Source organism: Danio aesculapii, chromosome 7 (assembly GCF_903798145.1).
Source record: "Danio aesculapii chromosome 7, fDanAes4.1, whole genome shotgun sequence".
Taxonomy (NCBI): domain Eukaryota; kingdom Metazoa; phylum Chordata; class Actinopteri; order Cypriniformes; family Danionidae; genus Danio; species Danio aesculapii.
Window position 1 is genome coordinate 51,119,208 of NC_079441.1, and position 26,290 is coordinate 51,145,497.

General features: G+C 35.3%; 1 protein-coding gene across 1 annotated transcript in view; it reads left to right on the plus strand.

The window, feature by feature from the left end:
- LOC130232304 (insulin receptor substrate 2-B) overlaps positions 1-26,290 on the plus strand; it is a 35,900-nt gene that overhangs the window by 4,646 nt on the left and 4,964 nt on the right. The window lies entirely within an intron of this gene.

Genomic DNA, 26,290 nt, shown 5'->3' on the forward strand with positions numbered 1-26,290 from the left:
GTCTTCAGTAGTTTATAAAAGAGCAGGCTAGTGTCTATGTCATCGCACAAATGCCTAATAGGTCTCCATCTGCCATAGTTGGGACAAATTGGTTGTCCATCTCTAACTTATTGTGCTGAGTCAATGTTTTTGTTGACTAGTACCAGAGGTGGGTTCAGTATCCAGAATCCTTACTTAAGTAAAAGTACATGTACGTGCGAAAAATTTAACTCAAACGTAACAATCTTAAAAGATACTCGAGTAAAAGTAAAAAATCAGAATAAAAAAATTACTCAAGTAAATAGTTATTAGTTACTTTTCATATACAGTTGAAGTCAAAATTATTAGCTCTTTTGTGAGTTTCTTTTCTCTGCAAATGATGTTTAATAGAGCAAGGTATTTTTAAAAGTATTTTTCTATAATTTTTCTTCTGGTGAAAGTCTTGTTTTATATCGGCTAAATTAAAAGCAGTTTTTAAAACCATTTTAAGGTCAATATTATTTGCTATAGATATAACTTAGTTATTGCCTATAAGTATTATTATTTTTATTGTTATTATCAGGAGATTATTAATGGAGGAACGCTGCTGCCAAATATAGTAAAGAGTAATGATTTTTCTCTAATGAATTACTTGAGTAAAAGTAAACCTCTTAATCAAAGTACACATTACCCAACAAATTTTACTCAAGTAAATGTAACAAAGTAAATGTAATTTGTTACTACCAACCTCTGACTAGTACCTATGCTGCGTCCCAGTTCACATACTTATACTACGTCCTAAAAGTATGTACTTTTTTTGTGAAGGAAAAATATATACTAGGGCTGCACGATAACAGAAAAAAATGATAATCACGATTATTTTGCTCAAAATGTTAATCACAATTAATAATGACAATTATTCTTTTGTGTATGTATGTATGTATATGTATATGTATATGTGTATATATATATATGTGTATATATATATATATATATATATATATATATATATATATATATATATATATATATATATATATATATATATATATATATATATATATATATATATATATATATGTATATATATGTGTATATATATGTGTATATATATATATGTATATGTGTATATATATGTATATGTGTATATATATATATATGTATATGTGTATATATATATATATATATATATATATATATACATACACTTATTAAACTTAACAGCCACAAATATAAAAACACAACTTGTAATAAAACTGGGTGGGGATTAGATGCTAAGAATCCGACACTTGTTTATATAATTTAAATTTTGATTCCTCTTGTTCAATTCCTGCACATTTTTTTTTCACTCACTACTCACTGCCAAAAACTTCACCGCTGGCGAGCACCTTCATCTAAACATTTGTTTAGAGATGGACCGCAAGATGTGCTCAAAAGAGTGGCAACATTTGGTAAAGAACGATGGCAAAGCTAAGTGCAATTATTGTAATAAACGAATAAATTATACAGCAGAGTGTCGCGACCAACATGACAAAGCATCTGCGGTTGGCTCATTCTTCACGAATATCGAATTAAAAGAATGGCGTGTTGGTTCATTGTGCATCCCGCGGGTGCAAGCAACAAGAGTTGTGGATTTTAGTTTAACTTTTTGAGTGTGATGAGCAGTTCAGTGTTTTTATTTAAATACGTTGAGATGAAACTAAACGGCACATTCTCTCCACCTCTTCATTGACAAACAGCAGGACGCGCTGCTGAAGCACGCAGGAGAGACGGCTGTACACTCCGACATTCATGACCTTGGCTTTTGTATAGGAGTCAAAAGAATATATTAAAATAGAATGTTATTTTAACAGCCCTGATATGTTTAATCTTTTCTTTTGCAAAATTCCTGTCATTTCTCTTCAGCAAATTAGATTTTTTTTTTTAAAGCTGCTTGATTCTTTTAAAACCAAAAGCAGCGCCTGTCAACTGGTGTTTTTCCTTAAGATACACCTTTAAAAATGTTTTATTTGTGTATACAATGTGTTTTTTAAGAATTTTATTCTATTCAAAGCAGCACTTAGATGCGAATAATAAAGGAAATTAGTTATAGCCTATATTTAATTATTTAATGCATAAAATAGGCTAGCCTTTTTATAAATTGAGTTTATTGATCTGAAACTTTTAATAGCATTTTATCCTGTAAATAATAAAAGTTGCATCAGATTTGTGAAAACGCATCCGAATGCTCATGTGAACAGGGCTACAATAACTTTGTTTTTGAAAAAAAAAAATAAATCAAAACAATTGGATATAGTGTCTTCTGTCTACATGAAAAAACTGCTGAATCTCCGCGAATGTTTGGTTAACTTATAAAACAAATGTCTGGTTTAGTGATGTTAGTAATGCAAAAAAAAATGCAAAGCAGAATTTTCCTGAGCTCATTAACCCACTGATGACAGCCACTTTGTGATGGCTTTTAAGGTGGTTATTGAGGTTTGTTGTGTTACCTTGGGATGTTTGGACTGAACAGGAGCAAAGGCTACCTGATAAACATTGCATTCCTCGAAAAAACACTTGCAATCTAGACGCAGTCACCTCATGCTTATGATACGGTACCATCCATAAACTCCACCCATTAAAATAATGGCTTTATCTTTATACTGTAAAATCGCAACTGATAATTAATTATTGATGGTGGGCCACATAAATTGTTATCGTGATAATAAAACGATTAATCGTGCAGCCCTAGTATATATCCTTTGAGTGTGTAACAGAAGAGTATGCAAGCTTTGGGACGTACTACTTCCTTCATGCAGAGAAATCTCCTCAGGTCTTTGGATAATTCTGCATTCCGACGTTAATGTCCAAACACATCTTTATATAATTCCAGTATTGTTGTTGCAGATGAAATATAACATAGAAAACATAATTTTAAATATTTTCCAATTGGCTAGATATTAGTTAACAGTAAATCAAACATCTTTTTACTTCTCTACTTGACAGTTGGTGTCACATGTCCATCATATTTGTAGTTTATTTGCACTTTTCACCCGCATTTGTAGTTCTCATCGAATCCAGCGCGCAATGTACTGTGGGCAATATCAGCGGTTAGAGTATAGATGGTTCTACACTTCAAATTTTTAGCAGAAATAGTAAACCGTCCGGGAATAGCATGCGAATTGAGATGCAGCATTAGACAAAAGTTATACAGCAAGTTGAATCTGCAGATGGTTTACCAGTAGCTGTCATTGCACATCTTTAGAATAGAAGTAATATCATTTAAATTAACACCGGAACTACCAGAATTCTTTAAATACTACAATGGCCATAGCATCAAAGAGCAAAGTTTCACTGCTGTGAAATTGTTGTTTTTGAAATGCATGTCTGAAATAAAGTTTTTGCTACCAGAAAGTTACATTTTGGTTAAAAGATTAGCAGCTAGGCAACAGAGGCATGCATATTTAATAACATTGGAAAAAATAGCAGACAATGAAATACATGCTGTCAATTTGACCTTTATGGCCATTCGAGGTAGAAATATTCAGAACTCTATCATATTTTGGACTTATTATATTATGCACTATATTTGGAAAAAAATAATAATGTTAGAATGAAGTGTGTGTGTGTGTGTGTACACATTTATGAAAATCAGTTTACTATTGTAATATAAGTTTTATTTAAAATTGATTTTATATTTAAATTATCAATTCACAATATTTAGATCTAGTCTGAAAGCAATTACGCACTCTGTATTTTCTTTTCTTCTTTCTGTGTGATGAATTCATAATCTGGACTCTTTGTTCAGAACTATATTGTTGTGCTTGCTTGCTTGCTTGCTTGCTAGGCTTTCAAAGTTGCTAGCATATTCTCTCAAAGACAAACCTCACTTTTATGTATAGATTGCATCATCTCTGTGTGTCTTGAATGCGCACTGTGTCTGTACATGCCTGCCAGCACAGGTTTGCACAAGACCAATAACATCAAATATATTTCCAAATCTTTCAAGCGATGTCTATATGCTACTTGCTTTTAGGAGTTTTGGATGCAAAGTAATCATAGTGTCGCTAGATCTGGTCCTGGGACGGTCCTGGTCCTTACTTGACACCCGTGAATCAGATCATTGTTTCATTAGAGGGGCACAAAATAAACTGTGCGTCGGAAGACAGAGACATGAAGAATTGTGGGTCCCCGGGATCAGGATTGAAAATCACAGTGCTTGACAGCCCTTGCCTCTCAATTTATTGATATTGACCTTATACTTCAATGTGGAAGTGCGCTTTTTTTTGCGATTTGATTTAGAATTTCCGATTCAGTTTCCTATGGGAGAAATGACTAGGAATAATAAGCCACAGAAACGGTCAAACTACTTGCTCTACAAACAAGTGTGTCCATAAAAATACAGACAAAGTAAAATAGTGTATTAAAATAATATCAATTTGCAGTGTAACAAGCAGTTTTTAACGTCTAAAAATGAGCGGAAGTGAATGAAACTAAAAGATTCAAATGACTGCATCCGGTCATACGCGGAGAATAAGGTAAATATGCTTCAATTGTATTTAATGAAGCTAAGTGTTAGGGCTGCACAATACACTTTCAGCATCAATATCACAATGTGTGTGTCTGCAATAGTCACGTCGCAAGGCAATGTTGAGTCTGAATTATAATTGACCAGGAGCCACAGAACACCCCCAAGTTTAACCATAATAGAGTGAAAGTTTATCATTTCTGTCTGTTTTTAAGGTTTTTGGCTGAGCATTTCAAGAGAGTTTAAAACATTTGGGCACAAAAAATTATGATGTTTGGAGGTGTAACAAAGATTAATTGTATTTAATTAATTATGCAGGAAAATTGGTTTTCTTACTGAGAATTTTTGTCTTGTTTCTAGTCCAAATATCTACATTTCAAAGCAAAACAAGATTATTTTACCTCTCCCATTGACAGAATTGCTCGTTTTAAGGAAAAACTCTCAATTTTGACTTAAGGTGAAAACAAAACAATATTTATACTTGATTTAAGAATATTTTGACTAGAAATGAGACAAAGAAAAGCATTTTTTGTGCATTGTGATTATTCAAGTTCTGTATATAAATACAGTAAGACTCCCCCGAAAAATATCAAATAGAGCTATTGAAACCATCTTGTGAAACTGTATTTATATTGCAATGTTTATTAAAGAAAAATAAAATATTGCAATAGCAGATTTTTCCGATATCGTGCAGCCCTAAGTGTCCTACTGACTGTTCTAAAGCTAAAAACCTGGACTGAATGCTTATATGAATTATTCCCATATTCCTTTTATTACAGTTATACCATAAGAACTGTTTACATCTGGTCACATGGCTATTCAATCATATATTGGCCGGTGTAAATGACCTCCGAAATGCATTTGAGACTAATATAAATCAATAAAAGATTTAAATGCATCTGGTTGTTGAAACTATATTTGTAAAGTTTACTTCTCAAGAAAACATGAGCACACGTTATATGACTGTCAGTGCAAATGTATAAGCAATGGAAGGCCACAGATGACACTTTGATCTACTATGAAGCTAGTTTTGTTTTTTGTTTGTTTTTTATTTTTGAAATTGAATTATGTGAAATGATTAAATAAATTTAGTAAATAAAAAATTAGATGGGTGCATTAACAACAGAGACTTAAAGGCTGATTTATACTTCTGCGTCAATCGCATGCATATGCTCCGGTGCAGCCTGCACGTGGTTGCATAGCCCTTGCCGTGGTTGACGCTGATGTGCACCTCTAAAAAAAGTAACTACAGGCCGCAACGACGCTTAGCGCAAGCTCTGTCATTGGTCAACTTGGTAGCTGTGCTGAGTGTGAGCGGTGCTGAGAGCCGCGAGCATGATGGAGCGAGCGTTAAGTCCCGTAAAAGTACACTGAAAAAAATTATTCAAAGATGATTCCTTGGATTTACTACATTGTTTTTACTTTAAGTGGTTGTAAAAAAATTATTTGGGCTGAATTTAAACAAACAAATTAAGTTAAACATTGCTCAATTTAATTTGTGTGTTTAAATTCAACACAAATAAATTGTTTGCAAGTTGTGCATGCAACACGTTTTTCAGTGTAGTTTCAGATGGAGACTTGTTTTGTTTTTACTTTGAATAAAATTGTTGCACGTCCGCTGGTTTCCGCCTCTGACAAAAAATATTTTGTCATACAGATGTAATGAAATATGATTGTAATGTTTTACAGCCTGCATATAAAATTATTTGAATTCCGAATAAGATCTATAGATTTCTGTAAAAAATAATAATAATGTTAATAAAAATAATAATTTAATAAAATGTGGTGTATCTAACGCTTCAGTCAATGTAGCCTAGTTTAATTTGCATATAGCTTGGGATTTGAAGATTGCAATCATATCAGTTTAGCGGAGACGCAATCATGTGGTCAAATGTAAATGGATCCATTTTTAGACATCAGATGGCTATCCAATCAGAAACAAACACATGAAGTGTCGAGTGTAAACAGGCCATAGAGTCTAGATAAAGTAAATAGAGAAAAAATCTGAAATTGAAATGGAAAAAAAAAAATAAATTAAATAATAATAAAACAATAAGTTTATAATATGAAATCTTACTTTTTAGGGACTGGATAATATTAACTGTATTTTCTGCCACAGTTTCTTGACGGTGTAACTTTTGATTTATTCATTCACAAATTCCATAAAATTCCGTGTTATGCATCATATAAATTTAGTTGATATTTTGTGATTGTTTTCTGCATGACAAAAATCACAGGACCCTACTTATGTAAACACAGAATTGTGAGTTGAGGTCTAATCGTAAGGATTTACATATATAAACATTTTTAGGCTTAATCCGTACCAGAGCAAACGCATGACTGTCCTCTTTGTGTGACAATCTTATTAGCCAATAGAGGGAAGAGCGCACATTTATTCTCCCCAATCAGTTCTGTCCAAACCAGCACGGGTAACGTCCACCTTAAACAAACAGGAGATCAAACAAGATATTTGTGTATATACATTACATTAGTCGGTACCAAAGCCAAAACTGCAACTAATCTAAAAAAATAAGATTGCCATCTAGTCATCTTTTAAATTGGGTCAAAAAGGTACACCGAAATGGTCCTAGCATGTGTTATATCTTGTATCATAAAAGTGCATGGTCTAAAGTGCATGTGCAGTTTCATGTTTCAAGCTTGTGCATGTCTTGTTGGCTCATACACTGCTTTCTTTGATGTGAGCTAATAGTCTCAGCATTTTGCAGCACTGGACATGTGCTGCAGGAAATGCATCAGTGTTGAAAAATGTTGTTCTTAAGCCTGCTGTGTTCATACACCTGGGGGAACTATGACTCAGGTTAGCCTGTTTTTCCCTAATCTGTGCTTCTACTCTTCTCTTTCAGTGTATTATTTCATTGATTGTTTGTTTGTTTTAACCTCTTTTTAATATTTGTAAGCTTCGTGGCTGTACATTTAATTTTTTGGAAATATATAATAACATAATATCTTGGAATACAGCGGCGTATGCATGTGGTAATCATTCACCTATTCAGTACTCGGTAATCATTGGTTATCTGAAATAGAGGCAAAAAGTATATTTCTGATTGTACATTTATGTTAGATTAACCCTTAATATCGCTTCTGTTGTCCTTTTCCAGGTTCCCACTATTTCACCAACCGTGAAAGTCTATTTATTAGATTTAGTTTAGTCTATTTTAGTCTACTTATTAGTATTCATTCAATACAATTTAATGCAATTATCGCATTTGTGTCAATGCGGATTGTTTTGAAAATGTGATAAATGTGAAAGTTGAACGTGTTTATGAAGTTGTATATTAAAGGCAAGCTTAAACATGCTCAGTGGTTGAGTATGTGAAGGATCATATTTTTTGTTCTTTATAGTAGTCAGTAGTTCCTTTTAGTAGTTAGACTGCATTAGGCATCAAAGCTGTACATTGGAACAGACTTGTTTGTAACTTTTATCACTGATTTTATCCTCTGATATATTAGGCTGTGTTTTATACTTTTCATTTGTCTTTGAATGCAGACCAAACAGAAGGCAGGCTTGATAATGTGGAAAAGAGCAATATTGCCGGGTTGTATTGTTATGAAGGCATTACGTCTTTTTACTTTTGCCCAATTATTACTACACTACCAAACCCATGGTTCACTTGGTGGTTTAGGGATTGTGGTTTAGGGATGTTTAGTCATGAATTTTAAGACTTTGCCATAGAAAACATGTGTGGTTTATACACTGTTTGTAACATTTTGTAATATTTCTTATCCAGTACCAATATTGAAGAGGCACTGCCCCTGATTCTACTGAACCATGAACTTGATCATTCCTTATGTTAGTTGAATCGTCTTTAAAGTAGTCTTTTCTTTGACTTGATTTGTCTCCCATTCTGCTTTTATTTAGGGGAAAAACACAATCACTAGGTAGTACAGTGGTCCCTTGTTAATTGGGAGAGTTCTGTTCTAAAAATAGCCCGCAATGGCGAAATCCTTGAAGTAGTCTGCTTTATTTTTTACAATTATAGATTTTTTAGGCTGTAAAACCCCTTACTACACTATTTTCTCAGACAGGCTTTAACATTTGAACACTTGCTTTACTTCTGCCTTCTTTTAGCATGTCTAGAAGTCCAACTTTTTGTGCAACTAGCATCTTCCTCTGCCTTTTGGGTGCTGCCATGGGTGCCGTTTCATCAGCATTATGGGGTTTGTTAGGGAGAAAACTTGCAAGCATACAGCACAGCACTTCAAAGTCACGCTGCTAGCGATTTAAAGATTGATGTCAATGTGGCAAGCTGAACGCATTCTGTACTGTACAGGTGACACGGCACAGAGGAGATTGATTGACAATGGTCTACAGCCAATCAGCATGCAGAACACAATGCACTGTAAAAAAAAAAAAAAAACATGTCAAATCACACACACAAAATCTGCAAGATCGTAAAAGGTGAACCGCGTTCTAGCGAGGGACCGCGGTTCTCCAGTTTGTCACATGTACAAGTGACGTGGCACTTCAGTAACTCCTGAATTAGTCTCTGGGTTGGCGTCTCTTATCCAGTTTCTGTCTGTCTCCATCCCTTTCTGAATTTCTTTCATAATGCAAAGCCACTGCTTTTAGTGCTGAGCAATAACCAATAGCTGCACAAGCAGCTGCGTGTTAAATCAGATCAGTCTCTGACCAAATCAAATCAGCCATTATTATTTTAACTGCTGGTATTCCAAGGTGCCGAAAACGGTTTGAAAAGCAAATACAAGATCACTGACATAAGATCTTTGAAATGGGTGCTTTTTATCCACCAAAACTGGCACCCTCACAGTCACATGTTAAACGTTACACTGTTTTCAAACCAGACCAGATTAAAGAATTTGTATTATGCCACAATTCATATCATCATATTTGCAGATATCAATATCAGAACTCCATACTGCATGATCGAAGTCATCTTAGTGATGGAATACTTGTTTGTTCACAACAGTTTTAACAATCATGTGTTTTGTAACTTCAAGGACACAAGATCTGAGGTAAATTATCACTATACTGTAGCTATAGCTAAGTCTCACATCAAACACTTTTAACATTAAACGAAGCATGTAATTGGTACCTAAAGTTGTTATTATCATACTTTGTATGCTGTTGATCCTGCCACTACATCATAGAAATAGAAAATGCAATCTACCTCGGCTTATTAGAAGCAAATTTGTTAAATTTAACTAGTAGCAAAATAGCTTGTAGCAAAAAACCTTTTCCAAAATCTAGTCTAAAAACATTTTATTCTGACGTTGAAGGTAGGTCAGCTGTTTGCGGCACTGGGATGTTAATAAAGCAATGTTTTGGCTACACTTGTACCAGCGTCTGTCTGAATATGGGGTATGCGCACTCTTTGTGGTGTTGGAATGTAAATTAGCAAGTGCATAGCTACACAGGAATGCGTTTTAATCACAACACATAGCGCTTTTCAGAGCTCGCTCTGGGACTATCACACATCACGAGGTAAACAGCCAAGGTAGCAAAGAACAGGACAGTGTGTTCTGTACTAAATTGTCACAGATCCTCTGAATGAGCGGCGAAATGTTTGAAATGGTTATTTTGGTCTCTGCTGCATATCTAATGTTGTCTTGTCTGATGTTAGTTTCAGCACAGAGTTTCTTTTTGTACAGTGACCTTACGAAAACGTTCATTGTGACTTTACAGAGTTACAGGTACTCAAAAGCTGCTTCAGAGAATGTTGTACCTTTTGTGAACCATTTATGAAATTGGATGATGTTAACCTTTATTGCTGCTCCATCTCATAATAAATCATTAATTCTGATTAACCCTTATGTACAGTTGGGGATGTTTTCCTCCACTCTGGTGATTTTGAGTCTTAATTTGGCCATAAGTTGTTCTGTGTTTCAGCTAGCTGAATGATTTTTGGTGACAAATCTTTTTTTGAGAAAATGCTTAGCCATTTTTTTTTTAAAGCTCAACAATACACTCTGGGCAAATGTTCTACCCTTTTGTTATGTTCGGGATGTAAACATCCGCTGAAATAAACTGCTGTAAAAAAGCATCAGATAAAAGATGTTTTAATTTTTTTTTTTCCATAAATCTGTTAATAAGCCTCAGTCCTGTTCAAAATGACTAAATTGTTTAGAAAATTACAGGATTTTGACTCTGTAATTGCTAAATTCATAAATGATGTCACTGATTTGGAAAAAAAAAAAACACACAAAATGACGTATTTTCAATATAAAAAGTAATTGTGGACTGGATTTTTTTCCTTTTATCAAAGTCTTGGACTTGTGAAACAACATTGGCTTTGATGCATTGTTTTTTTTTATTTTTATTAATTTTCATTTTTATTTTCCCTAATTTACTGTTGTGGCTGTTTTTGCCCATTGACTTCCAATATAACCTATTTTTTTTTATACAAAACCACGACAGCATATACTTATGCGTATTTGATTGTTGGTGATTTTCCCTGTTGGGAAGAGGTAAATTGTGTAATTTGTACTGTTGATTGATCATCAGCTGGCACCATTAACCCTTTAGATAGGCCTGTCCAAATTAATCTTAGTTTCTGGATTTTATATGGAGTATAACAGCAAATTAAAGTGCGTGTCTGAGTGTGTGTGAGAGCACTTACCTTGATGTGTCTAAGAAAATCTAAATATGCATCTCAGCTCTCAGAACTACATGGAGTAAACAAAAACAAAGACTGTATTTATGCACCATCAAATGTGGTTGTAATGGAAGTCAATGGGGCAAAAACAGCCACCAACCGTAAATTAGTGAGAAAAAAATTAAATCTAACAATGCATCAAAGCCAATGTTGTTACTAATCTTTCACATGTCCAAGACTGTGATTTAAAAGGTAAAAAAATCCAGTCCACATTTACTTTTTATATTGAAAATACGTCATTTTGTGTTTTTGTTTTCACCAAATCAGTGAAATAATTTATGAATTTGACAATATAGAGAGTTAAAATTCTGTACATTTCTAAGCAATTTAGTAGTTTTGATCATGATTGAGGTTAATTAACAGATTTATGCAAAAAAATATTAATCTGATTCATTTTTACAGCAGTTTAATTCAGTGCATGTTTTCATCGCGAACATAACATAAGAGTAGTCACTTTGAATTGCACAAGGTGCACAGTGCACAAGGGTTAATTTGATAATAAGGGATGGTCAACTCTGTAGCCGTTTTATTTAGGTCATTTTTAGGAATTAATCATGTTTTGATGCCATGACAGCAGAATTCCCAAGAATTTATAAGAAAACCTAAGAATTCATGCACTTATTAATTTGAATAAAACCAGATTAGCTGGGCTTTTTAGTACCCCATGTGAGAGCATTTGTTTGATCTAATTGATTTATTTACTATTATGTTTAGTGTTGTCTCCCTTTTCTAAGCATGTTAGCATGTATACTTTATCTTACAATTGAACATATCCATACTAGGGTTACCTAGGAATCCCTTCATCTAAAGAGTTTTTTGTTGTTGTTTTTTTTAAAGTGAATGAAACTTTTTTGTGTGTGTAGGTGAAGGTAGGTCTGTCACAATCAATATATCGACATATCACACAATACATGGACATGATCTCAATCATTTTTGGTGTTAATGTATATTGGCCTTACATAACTAGTTCTAGCAACATTTTAACTGATTGTGCAACCTCTCTATCTTTATTGGTGTCAGTGTCACTATTAGGGATGCTCACATGCACTAAATAATCATTAACCGAAAGGATGCATTTTAACCTATTAATGGTATCATTCAAACGGTTTAAAATTCTTATTTTTTGAGTTTTGCTGCATAAATGTGCAACACGTATTTGTTAACTCGCCGGGCAGTAATACCTGCCATTTTGCCAAATAAGCTTAATGAAAGGAGTGAAAAGCAGGATATTGCATAAGATTAAGATTGTTTCACCTGTCAATATTCGGTAACCAGTGGTGATTGTCTGTTGGGAAAATTAACCGAAATGAGCATCCCTAGTCATTTGGTTAAACACTATAGTATTTACTATAAATTGTTATAGTATATTTTCATGTGGGTGCCTGACAACTGAAAATTAATCAATAAAGTAGCAGATATCGCAGCCCCTGTTACATTTAATCTTGCACTATTTTTGTTAACATTTATTATTATTTATTTGTTTAAAACAGAGATGCCCAAAGTAGAGCCCGCGGGCCAAAGCTGGCCCAATGTAACCCTTGATTTGGCCCACCATCCCATCTGAAAAGACGGTGAGAATGATGGGGAGGCTGTTAGGGCAAATGCCTTTGAAAGGGATCGTTATTTTGATTTTAAAGTAACCCTTTGTTTTTAAATCTGAGCTACACAATAGACAACTGAAATTAACTGTTTCAATTAAATGTTGTCAATGAATCAGACTTTTAAAATGTAAATACTGTCACTTGACAAAAAGCAAATACATCGGAGCAAATCAAGCCAAAGGCAGGAGCACGTTGAATAGTGCTTTCAACATTGAACATTGTGCTATAAATGAGATTGTTGTTACTGTTAGAAGTTCATTATTAAATGTTATAAGTTATACTGCAGTAGTTAATATGATTAAAACAATGTTTCTAGTTATTATTAAATATTAGCAAATAAATTAGGAAATCACCAATGGCAAATTAATGTTATACAGTGTGATATATTAGACCTGGTATATATTTGGTCACATCCCTAAAATCAAGTTTGTTTTTTGGCCCATTATAAGAATAAGTTTGGGCACCCTTGGTTTAGGATATGCATTTTTACATGCTGACTCCAATGACTAATTATTATATTGTTAAAATAACTATAATTAAATTGAATTCTCTTAAGAATAAAATATGATGTGTTCTTTGGAAGAGTGCACTTGCATTGTGATGATATTATATTGTCATTCTGGCATTTTATAGTGAGTGGCATAACATGGTCTTAAAATTACAATAATATCGTTTATCGCAATAAATTGTGGTGCATTATCGTTCAACAAAAAATAGATATCGTGACAGGCCTAGGTGAAGGTGGCGTTTCTTAGAGCACTTTTTGAATGTAAGAACTATTTCTAGATTTATTAGATTGTTTTTAGTTTTTCCTTTAGTTTATATTTAAAGTTTTATTGCGCCAAAAAATCACATATAACATTCATGTAGGGAGATCTCAGCCCTTGGTTGAGAAATGTGCTTCAGATGAGCTGTGCTGGGATAAAGTCCTGCTCAAGAGGCATCATGCTCTTCTGTACATCACATATGCCTATATTTACAGCGGTATTTTGAGAGCACACCTTATTTACGACCATGGCATGTGCTGAACGGTATTGCTCTTATTGCAGGAAATGAGGACCGCAGGTAACATGATCCTTTTCCTGTGTTAATTTCTGTTCAAACACGCTACACTCACATGTCTTGCTCATTGCTTTGCTCAGAGAGAATGTGTGCAAGGATGCACAGACTTAAAAATAATAGTTCACGTAAAATTTATTATATTTTCTCTATTTACTCAGCTTTTCAAGCCTTTAATAGTTTCTTCTGTCAAACAAACCTGTTTTAGTTCATTTCTTCTGTTGAACACAAAAGAAGATACTTTAAATTAGTTAATTCCATAGTAGGAAAAACAAATACTATGGTAGTCAGTGGTTACAGGTGTCCAGCTTTCTTCAAAATATCTTCTTTTATGTATAACAGAGGAAATAAACTCAAACATGTTTGTGACTGTCGTTTCTGGTAAAAAACAATAAAACACTTGCTGATTTGAGTAAAAGTAACAAAGTCCTAATTTGCCAGGGGTATAAATAATTTCGGGCTTGATTGTGTATAAGTACACCTGCCTCTCACTGAATATAGCCAATAATTCTTGGTGCATTAAAACAAAACTGTTTTATTAAAGAGTTTGATCAAAAAATGTATTTAGAAATAGAAAGATAACATACAAGATAACTACCAAATATAATAAACTAAATGTAATATTTTATTTTTTCCTGTTTATTGAAATGTAATGTTTTATTTTTCCCCAACATTAATTTATTTATTTTTATTTTTTGGGAACTCAAGAACTTAAGTTAAGAGCAGCTCTTAAGTTTTTGGAAGATGTTAAGTTGTTTTGTTTGTTTAGTTTCAGTTTTGACTAATTAATGACTAATCTAAGGTATATGCACAAATATATTAGTGTAAAACGTCCTATAGAAAATAATAATTTGAAAGAGAGATCTGCGAATTGAATAAGCTAAATTGGCCGTAGTGTATGGGTGTTTCCCAGTGTTGGGTTGTGGCTGAAAGGGCATCTGCTGCTTAAAACATGCTGGATAAGTTGGCAGTTCATTCCGCTGTAGCAACTCCTGATTAAAAGACTAAGCCGAAAAGAAAATGAATCTGAGAGGTGTGTACTCTGTTATCCTGAGCACTGTATGTATACATGTATACACACACAGAATTTTTATCTCTCTTGTTTTATCTATATTGTTTTATTTCTGTATTTAATTATTATAAAATGTTATTCAGCCATGTGATGTCAAACTGAAATTACCTCCGTCTTCAGTGTGATCCTTCAAAAACTCATGTTTTTTTCTTCGTTTTTTTTCATGATACATGTTAGATTGCATTTTTTGACACAGTGCAATGCTTCCCACAGGTTTGAAATACGGTGGTAGTCAGATTTAAACACACCTTTTACCCACAGCCCATGGTTAACTACATGCAACAAAAAAAGTGATTTTTAACAATATTTTTATTTATTATGACACTGCAGTGTTTCCTCTAGTATTTTTTTCCAGCTGTGGTGGCAGGCCTTTTTTACACAGATCTACCAACTACCTGTGGTGTTATTTCAATGACAAATGTGTGCGCAGTATTACAATTCGAGATCGCATTCATGTAATAACCTACGAGCATGTGAATCTCTTTGCTTGCATGCCGCTTCTTTCACGCCCCCTCGAATACACGCTGCTCAAGCGCAGATCTTATTGTGCGCTCTCAAATAAATGCTGCTGAAGTGCGATTTAGTGCATTTATGTAACAAGTATGTCTCCAACATTTATTAGATTTGCTAGGAATATTCATGAATGTCTCCAATAGACCTACAGAGCGGCATTAATGCGTCCTGAAGTAAAGTGAAACGGCTACACATCGTGTTTGCTGAACTCACGCATCACGCACCTGTCGGTCAGTCAGCACGTAACCTTAAAGGGTTAAACAAATAACGCACAGCACTACTATGGTTACAGAAAGTTTGCGCTGTTAAAATTCACTTACCTCTTAATACGTTTTGGTGCGATTATCCGCTATTAAAAAAAACACGATTGAAAACTTTGAATGAAAAGCTGTTATGTTGCTGTGTCAGGATCAATTTTGGCGTGGTGCCCTGCCATGGAAGAATGTATGTAGCGGAAACCATGCACTATTATACACTGACTCTTTTCAATGGGTTGAAATTCTTTTTTAAAAAAAGAAATCCACTATTTCTTTTACTTTTATTCTGTTCTGGAGCCATGTGCACCCAGGTAAAATCTGCTGCTGACAATTTCCAAAGCATGTTAGATGCGTATAAAATATTTACTATAACATCAAGTTAAAAAAAATACAGCAAATGAGAAATAAATGACATAAATAATAACAGACAGTATCATAATAAGTATAATAATTACAAGAATAAAAAGTGTAGATTATTTAAATTAGCCAAATGAGTTAATTAACCATTAATAACGGTGTACAAATATTTTACAGCCAGTTTAGATGTAATTTCGTCCTCTCAGAGTATGTAGAAAAGTTTGGTCGTTTAAATTAAAGAATGAATTATTTAATGTTTCTTTGGCTCTTGTGGCTGTGCACGCTCTGTATGCTGCGAAGCCAAATCAAAGTAAATCTTAAAATAAAAATGTAATGCAAAAACACATAATTAACCATGACTTTAGAAAGCGAAAACATAAACCAAATCCCGGACATTTTAGGAGATTTAAAAACCCCAGATGGATGAATTTAAGTCCCAAAAAGGCGCGTCTCTGTGGGTCTCTGCAGAGCCTGTGAGATTGTCTGTGGGAGTGTTCTCAGTTCTTGCGCATGCACAATGAGCAGTACGAAACGTGAATCGCGAGAGAAGATTTTCCACTTATTAATCGATCGCGGATGTTTAGCTATTGGCCGGATACAAAACAGGGTAAAAGGATAACGATAGTTAAAATAATAAATGTCACTAAATATACTTAGGCGCCCGTTAATATACATGGGTGGTCGGCTCAAGAAAAGTCTATGTGTGCTCTCGGTCTCTCTCCCTCTCGGTCTCTCTCCCTCTCTCTCTCTCTCTCTCTCTCTCTCTCTCTCTCTCTCTCTCTCTCTCTCTCTCTCTCTCTCTCTCTCTCTCCCTCTCTCTCCCTCTCTCTCTCTCTCTCTCTCTCTCTCTCTCTCTCTCTACACACACAAAAGGAATTGTTTTATTTATAATATATCAGCTGTTTATTAGTATTTAAGTATGATCTTATTCTATATCCTTAATCCTAAACAATACCTCAACCCAACTACCTTACTAACTATTAATAAGCAGCAAATTAATCATTTATTGAGCTAAAACACTTAGTTAATGGTTTGTTAATACCAGGAATTGTACCTTAACATAAAATGTGACCAAAACGTCATGTAATTGTTTAGATAACTCTGTGGTCTTGAAGCATTGTGTAACGTCTTGTGTAATTCCAATGGGTTTTGGAGGACAATTTATATAAAATGAATATAAATATGAGAAATACACAATCAGTGTGGTTGCAATTCAGAGATGACGTATTGCTGTGTATCAACACTGAGTCTGTACATCAGCCTTTAGAGTTCAACCCCTACTAGTTTACTGGTATACTGAGTTACTGATCTACATAGAGACATATTAAAACTTTGACCCTATACACAAGCAAACAAGTTTTCCCTCCCTAAAGAGACCTTCACCCCATGTTTGTGTGCATAATGATTAGTGGATTCATGATGGTTTCCTTTAACTACATCCATAAACACACACATACACACACACACACACACACACACACACACACACATACACACTCATAAGCCTTGCAATTGACCCTTTGAACAATATGGAAATGATGCTTATGAGTTCAGAGCAGATTTGTAGGTGAGATATAGTGATGCATTTCAGCTCATGAGTGTGTGTGATGGCGTTTAGCACATGTTGAGGTGTTCTGTCAAGTACTATGCAAGCTATCACATGAGCTTTTTAAAAACCTATGGAACCAAATTAGGATTGAGAGATGACAGGAATGTTTTGGTCCAGAACATGGTGTGCTTAGCTTGAGAGACTTGTGCACACACACGCATACGGTCGCACCACTTCTTCCTATTTAATTATTGTATTTGTGAGTTACTCGACCGGTGTTTGTGTTGTAATATCCTGTGTGATCAGTTTACATCAAAGGTGAATTTAAGCCTCCTTAGCAACCACATCATAAACCCCTGTGCGGCACACTTTATTATCTGTCCTGTCTTCCTCACTCTCTCTATATTTATCTGTCTACCTCTCATTTGCGTTATTTTTTTGTGTGTGTTGCGTGCGTGCGTGCATGCGTGTGTGCGTGCGTGAGTGATACATGGCTTCATCCAGCATCTGTGTTGCACATTAAAAGTTGAAGGTAAAAGTGATGTTCTGTTTGGTCAGAAATCATATGCTAGTTTTAGGGATGCACGAAATAACGGCGGCCATATCCTTATAGGCCGATAAATGCTATTTTTAGTGTTTAATGTCCGATGTTAAAAAAAAAAATTAGGCCGATGTCTTTATCTTTAAGCTGATAGATTACGTAATTGTACAGAACTGCCTGTCTCGCTCATGCGTGGGTCGAACTTGTTCAGGCTTGTCCAATGCACTATAACGGAGCTTTCCTCACAGTGTTTATTCCTTCAAAGTCTGTCCTTTCCTTGAGTGGGATTGCTGGGCGTTAATAACTCCGTAAGGAACCATGTTACTTATCATTGTAGATATAGTTTGAGAGAGTGTCATAGTGTATTTTGGTTTAAATCGCCTTTTTTACATGTGTAAGCGATGCACACGTGCTAATCAAATCATTGGGTTGTTTGTAATCTATCATGATTATTTGTTCTTATCAACGCGGTGTTTGCCATGTGTTGTTGATGGAAGAGTGTATTCAGTTTGATTGGCATATTTATGATTATAATCAGTGCACGTGATGGCTATCAGCACACACACATAGCGAGCCGGCAGAGCCCTCATAGCTGCATACATTAGCAGGGGAGACGAGCGCCAGTCACTGAATCCAGCATAGGGGTTCTCAACTGTCCGCCACATTCTGTCTTTATAGTATACACTGTGTTTTTCATGTTATCTATTACTATTACAAGTTATCTGTGCTCAATGCTCAGGTGTTGTAGCAAAATCTGACTCCACTTCGCATGCATGCGCATCAAGCAGCGCCTCCAGTTAAACTTTCAAACTCACAGTGGTTTATAATAAACCTTTCATTGATCATTTTTCCCGCAATTGACAGCAAGAATGAACATAGAAGCATTGTCTGATTGACAAGCTGCACCCACGTGTTCAAAATAATCTAAAACGCCAAATAGGCGTACTATATTTTCTAAAGTAATACTATCTGTATTTAGCTTTACGCTTGTACGGTGGGTCTGAACTGTCAAAACACCTCTAAAAATACCTAATGTACATATGTACATTCTTGTAACACGTTTTATTTAAGAACGTTTGAGCTGGTTGTAGTCCTTAGCCATTTCATTTTCATTTTACTTAAAATATATTTATTTAACTTGTTTGTCAAGTCCCATTTTGTTATTTAACCTATTATTTTATGCAAGTGTCAGGTTGCATGTTAATTTGCAATGCAAAGTAAAGGAAATGATTTATTTTTGGCATGCTGATTTATGTGAAATCATTAATGTAGGTCTATATAATCACATTGCAATTTTGAAATGCTTTGAGTAGGTTATTCAGTTCATAAGATCAGATCAAACTTTTATAAAGTTTTTAAGATAAAATCAGTTGTTCACTGTATAAAAATGTAGCTTTTCAAAATATTTATGTTTATTGGCTATAGTATATCGGTTATCGGCCTCGATTTTAAGAATTATCGGTTATTGATATCGGCCAAAAAATCCATATCATGTTAATAATGGTGTTTATTGAAAGGTGGATTTTTCTTTGTGTAGTTAATATAGGTTTTTAATGCACTGCTGATTTGTTTTTCAAAACAATACCAAGCCTGCCATTCTTTGGTCAAAAATTCTATAAGAAATGCATAATATTGTTAAATATTATTTTATTTCTGTATTTAACTATTATAAAGTATCATTTAACCCCGAGATGTTAAAAACTGAAATTACTTCTGTCTTCTGTGTGATCATTCAAAATGTCTTTTTTTTTTTCATGGTTTTTGTTTTTATTATACTTTTTTTTTTTTTTTATACATTCACTTAAAATGCAGTGTTTGTAACATTATAAATGGCTGTTCTGGCACTTCTGATAAATGTAATGGGACCTTGGAGTAAAAAAACGAAAACAAATAAATAAAAGTTGAAGAGCACTTTGATTAATTCAACTACTGTTTCCATTAAAACAGTTCCATTAAAACGATTCTTTTTTTAGTGTACAGTTGTTGTTGTTTAAACATGAATCATAAGAAACATTTGATGAACACCTAATCATCATATTAGAATGACTTCTGTAGGATCATGTGGCACTAAAGACTGGTTATAATGACTTGTTAAAATATCTAAAGTTATTTCAACACGTGATTAGGCATGCGACGATAATTGTTTTCAAGGTATACTGCGGTTTGGAAAAGTCAAGTTTTTAAAACCACCAACATTTTCTTCTATTCAGTTCCTAAGGTATATGCAAGATTTTTTTATTATGTTTTTTTTCTCTCTCTTTTTTTCATTTTTTTAGGACAGCAGATATCCAAAGATTGCATTTTAAATTGGAAAGAAATCAGCATTTTAGAAACTAACGAAGACAGCAGAAGTCAAGCAGATTCATTTGAATTATTAAGCCTGACATGTTTACTGCTTCAAAGTATATAATAAGTATGTTTCTTAAAGTAAAGTATATTGTGTTCAAAGGGGAAATTTTTTTTTTTTTTACCCAGACATTTAAAAATAACATATTTTGGAGCCGTAATCAAAATACCATGAAATCGGGATATATTTATCCAAGGTTATCATACTGTCAAAGTCTTATACTGGCCCATACCAACATGTGTTCTTAAATTTACCCTGGGCAAGCACAAGAGATTTCTTTCAGAAACATTCAAAAATATTATTCTAATATGTTCTTATTGCATTAAAACACTCTACCATTAGTGCATTACATAATGCGTAACTTAAGCTTAAGGCATAATTGCCTTTTGCATCTTATGGATTAGTTTATCACATTTTATGATCATTTCCTGGCATAGGTGGCTTAGACAAGCTTAAGTTCCACCCGGTGTCCTCTCATATCATGAATTATGTGACCAGTCGTCATGGTGAAATAGAGGTCAGCTGTTTTCATTTAAAGAACTTTCCACAGAAGGGTGTGCGTGTGTGTGAGAGTGAGTAAGTGAGTGTGCGTCTTTGGCACATTCAGAATGGTTGTGATTGGGGTTTGTGGGTCATTGCCATCAAGGTGAAGCGCTTGTGTCTTAATCACATGAATCAGCCCTCTCTGCCAGTAAATCCTCCTTACTAGATGATTAAGACCCACCAATCTTAAATTCTTTTTCTAGTGAAAGAAGAGACTGGTGGAGTCCGGGGCAATCCCATTGTCGTTGGTTAGTAGTTCCTAAAATAGGCTGGAGCAGCAGTGGTTTGGTCATTGTTCCCCTGTGGTGCCAGTCTGATCTGGCATGGCACAGTGACGGACATGCTCGTGCTATGTGAGCAGTCCTGTGAATGCCATTCATTTTTTTTAGGACAGTTTGAGAAGATTGCTGGCTGACATCTCTTTGATTTCAGGAAAGTGGTTAATATATAACTCCTGACCAACCCAAACTAGACAAGTTATGACTTGAAATGAATCTAAAATTGCTGTATGTGGACAGGAAAGGCAATGAGAGTGTGGTTGCTGGGTAATGATGGCATCAAGGCCAGGAGGAACTCTGGGACCTTTGGTACCCCATCGGACCTGCCCTTCAGTTGAACAATAAAGACGCTCCACTCCAGACGCCACTGTGCGGAGAGCTCTGAAAGCGGTGGCATTGTGCCCCCACCACCATTGTTAGGTCAGACAAAACCTTTTATCAAAGCTACTGCTTGTGTACACTAGGGTCAATGCAGGGCACACTACAACCCCACTGCCCACCACAGACATAAGGGGATAGAGGACAGTACCAGGTGAGGGGCGTCTGTAGGACTTCAGACTGGGTAGAGGATAAATATAAAGATAGACATATCAAGGGGCTTTACTTCATTTCATTTACTTGGTATCATATGTAATAAATCGTGCAAAGCAATCTCACTTTTTGGATTTTGTGCTAAATAGGATGAAGATAAGGTATTATTAAGAATAAGATTATGACCAACATGGTTGTTCTTGCTCTTTTGTTGAACTTGATTGCTTGTATTTTTCTTGTTAACACTTTACCTTCTGTTATTAACACTTTCCATTTTATTTTACACTCTTAAATACTTGTACACAATCTAAACTTTTCTCTGGCCTTCAACACTAACACTTCCTCTTCTTTTCCATGTTTCACGCACTCACCACACACCTCCTATATACTGATTTCATATGGCCGCCATTTTAAAAGCGAGGCTGAGGTGGGAAGAATACCCAGAAGTATCGCCTGAAGTCACACAGGAACGGCATCCGTAAAGTATATTGTATATATTGGCGTCTTATCAGCAACGAAAAAGTGACTCAAATTTATCATTTCACCCGCTTCCGAGTGACCAGAAGGTCCGTTCTGAATAGATACTGAAAATAAAAAGGGATCAGACCCCATTTTCAGCTAAGTTAAGGCAAATGGCACTAGTTAGCTAACGTTTTCTTTCCCAAACACAGGTTTTAGATGCTATTTATCAAACTAAAGTAAATGAATTGATTCTTTCACTATATTAGACTTGTCACGATACTGAATTGCGATACTGAAATTTTAAAAAACGTCAATTTCCCGCTAACATTTAACCGCTGTTGAGTACGTTCTTAAACATCGCTGATTTGTCATAGTATTCACCAGTGCTCAACAGAAATGACTGTGAAGTTCACTGCACTTCACTGATGTTTACAGAGTGCAAATGCCGACAAGCGAGCTGCTGATGACTCGACTGATCTTTACGGCTTTAAAACGCTCCAGTGTCCCTATATCTGTGTTTGCACTGGGTGAAGAGCAGTGATCTGATGACGTTCACGGCCAATCACAGTAATTTCTGTCGAGTACTGGTGGATGGTTTGGCAAATCAGCTGTGTTTAAGAATGTGCTCAGCGGCACATAAATGTTATCAGGAAATGGACGTTTTTAAAATGTCAGTACCGGGACAACACTATTACAGATAACACGAGGAAGTGCTACAGAGGACTGCATTGTTTTATAAGGCATTTTGTTTGATGCCTAAAATGCTTTTAATTGATTAAATTGATCATACAGTAACTGAATGATATTAAAGTGATGATCACACCATATCTGCACCTTGAAATCGCGGCAATGCATGTTCTTGCAATGTTTACAGTGCTGATCCTATACTATGGGTTTCTTCCTACTGCAGCCTCGCTTTTGTTTTTGAAAATGGCAGCCACATAAAATAAGTGTATAGGTGGCATGGAGAAGCAGTGTGTTAAATCCATCTAAATCACAAAATCCCTAATTATTTGTGAAAAAGGTCAAGAGACGATAGCTGTGTCCTAATGTGACCTTGTATAGCATCTCTGCTGCTCTCTTGATTAGCAAATCGTTGAATTTGTGGATTCTTCTTTGGTCATGATGAAACCGAGCACCTCGCTCTGTCGAAGGGAGATCTTAATGACACGAATCAGCTCTCCATGCCAACACAGTGCAGCTTGACCAATGGCATCTGGACGAATTGGTGCCACCTTTCCTAAACTCTTCTACTAGTGAAAGAAGAGACTCCCGCAGGGTCATGGGCAATCCCACTGTCGTACGCTGGCAGAACAGCTCCTAAAATAGGCCAGGAATGAAAGGGAGGCAGCAGTGGTTTGGTCATTGTCCCACTTATAGCTGCGGCCTGCTGTGGAATCACACTATGATATGCTTGTGTGAGGTGTGAGCAGGGTGTGTGGTGACGCACATGGAGTTTGGTGTCCATGTAGTGACGCAGATGGTCTTGAGCTGCCATTCACATTTTAGGGCAGAGGATGCCTGCATTGGATCTCTTCCATTACGCAAATGAGGTTAATATATAACACATCAATGGCCCAGACTGGAAATGCTCAGACCAACTTAATCTTGGTTTGCTTTGCGTTTATGCAGAAGTAGGGCTCTCTGATACTGGCTTCACTTTCTATCGTATATTACGGAAGTTATTATTATTATTATAATTTTTTTAAATTTGGTAACTTGTTTTGTAATGTATGGAATGGTTATCTTTTCATTTGTACAATGAGGTTTCAAATGATCTATGGAAGATGCCAATAGTTCCCAGCCCTGACAAGGCATGGGACGATAACCAGTGTGCGAATTATACATTGACAATCAGGGGGGTCAACTTTTTCAGTAATGTTACTGTAGTTTGTGCAATACAAGCTTCAGTCATTTAGGTATGCATTTAAATTATATCTAATTTATTAATAAAATATTTAAGTGTTCAGTGTTTTGAGGGATATTCAGTGTCTGACCTACAGTATCGTCTGATTGGTTATTTCAGAGGTTACTGGCGGTCAAACTACACAAACTAGGCATCTAATTGTACTGTATTTTAGACTGTATGTTGACACCAACACCAGTTTACCTAAACGTGTCTTGTTTTTTAGTTTAGGTTTTTTAGTTTAGATTTATACGCCATTTAAAATTTTTGTGAAATTTGTGTTTTGGAAACTAATGAAGACAGCAGAAGTCAATGATTCATTTGAATTATTTAGCCTGACATGTTTACTGCTCCAAAATACTTTAAATGTTTCTCAAATAAATTGTGTTCAAAGGGAGAAAAAAAGTTTTTGTTTTTTACCCAGAATATATTTTAGAGCAGTAATCACAATACCGTAACACCGTGATATTTTTATCCATGGTTATCATACCATCAGGATCTTATACCGGCTTATGCCTAGCTCTGACTGTATATTTACCAATCCTAAGCTTTTAATATGCCTAGTTTAGCAAATGTTATAGTGCAATATTGCAGTAACATTTGCGACTATGTGAAATTCTGAACTGACTTGCAGAAATCCTTTGTTGAGCTCTGGGCTGTATCAGATAATGGATTCTGTGTAGATGGTAAATATGTAACACTTTTTTTTTCTGGAGTCTCATGGGAAACCCATGTTTGAGTCCCAGCTCAGAACTTTTCTTGATCCAATTCCACTTTTCTTCCATATCAGTTTACTATTCTGCCCCATCTCTGTAAAGCAGGGGACCTCAACCCTGTTTTAAACTTCAGAGTTCAGCTCATACCCTTATCAAACATAACTGAACCAATTAATTAAGACCGGTTGTAACTGAAATCTGCAGGAAGGTCGGTGACCCCTGCTGTAAAATAAACAATGAATAGACAATGGCAAAAGCAAATCTTTTAAAATGGGTATATCATTTTTATGTATAATATAGATTTAAGTAAGAGTCTATTTGTGAAACTGGACATTCTCAAATTTGAAAACTTCTGCAAATTGCAAGATGAGAGCGTACTGACTTAATAGATTGTTAAAACAAGAGTGTGGTTGTAGGGTAATGATGGCATCAAGGCCAAGAGGAACTCTGGGACCTTTGGTACCCCATCGGACCTGGCCTTCAGCTGAACAATGAAGCAGCGGCATTCCTGCCACTCCAGACGCCAATGTGCGGAGAGCTCTGAAAGCGGTGGCATTGTGCCCCCACCACCATTGTTGGGTCAGACAAAGCCTTTTATCAAAGCTACTGCTTGTGTACACCAGGGTCAATGAATGGCACACTACAACCCCACTGCCCACCACAGACATAATGGGATAGAAAGGACAGTACCGGGTGAGGTGCGTCTGTAGGACTTGAGACTGAATGAGGGGGATAGTACTGGTAGTATATGAGACTGGGTAGAGGATACATGCAGAAGTATGTGTATGAGCAAGGTCTTGCATGTAATACAGTGTTAAATCTACTTTTTTTAGCCTAATAAAAATGGTTTTGCTTATATGTTCCTGCTGAGTGTTTGTAAGCTGTTACTGTACATTTGGATGAATGAACAGGTGATCTCAAACAGTGTGTGAGAAGCTTAAATGTCCTGCCAGTGTATTCAAATGTGCTCACAATCATACTTCACAATCAAGACATTCATTCATTTGAATCACAAATTAGGATATTTGAATGAAATCTGATCAATTTAAAAAGTCTAATAGAGTTATATGATCCAAGTCTTACCTTGACCACTGTCCAAACAGCATAAAGAGATCTATCTATGACATGTTGAAGTCATTTCAAAATGACAACATAAGTTGTTCTATTCCAGTGGTTCTTAACTATGTTTTATGAGTTCTGCAGTTAAACTGTTCTGAACAATGCCATTGAAGAAAGCTTAACTGCTGACTTAGATCATGTATGCCATTTCATAACCAATCACAGTCTTGACGTCCAGTTGTGTGACAGTGAGTCACTGTTTGCAGAGGCCAAAGAGATGAATGAGAGTAACCAGCTCATTTCCAGCTACTAGACTTTTCTGACAGGGTGTTTGAGTGTCAGATGTGAAAGTATGTTGTGGGACTGCTATACGGTAGTTATTATAATGGATTATAGATA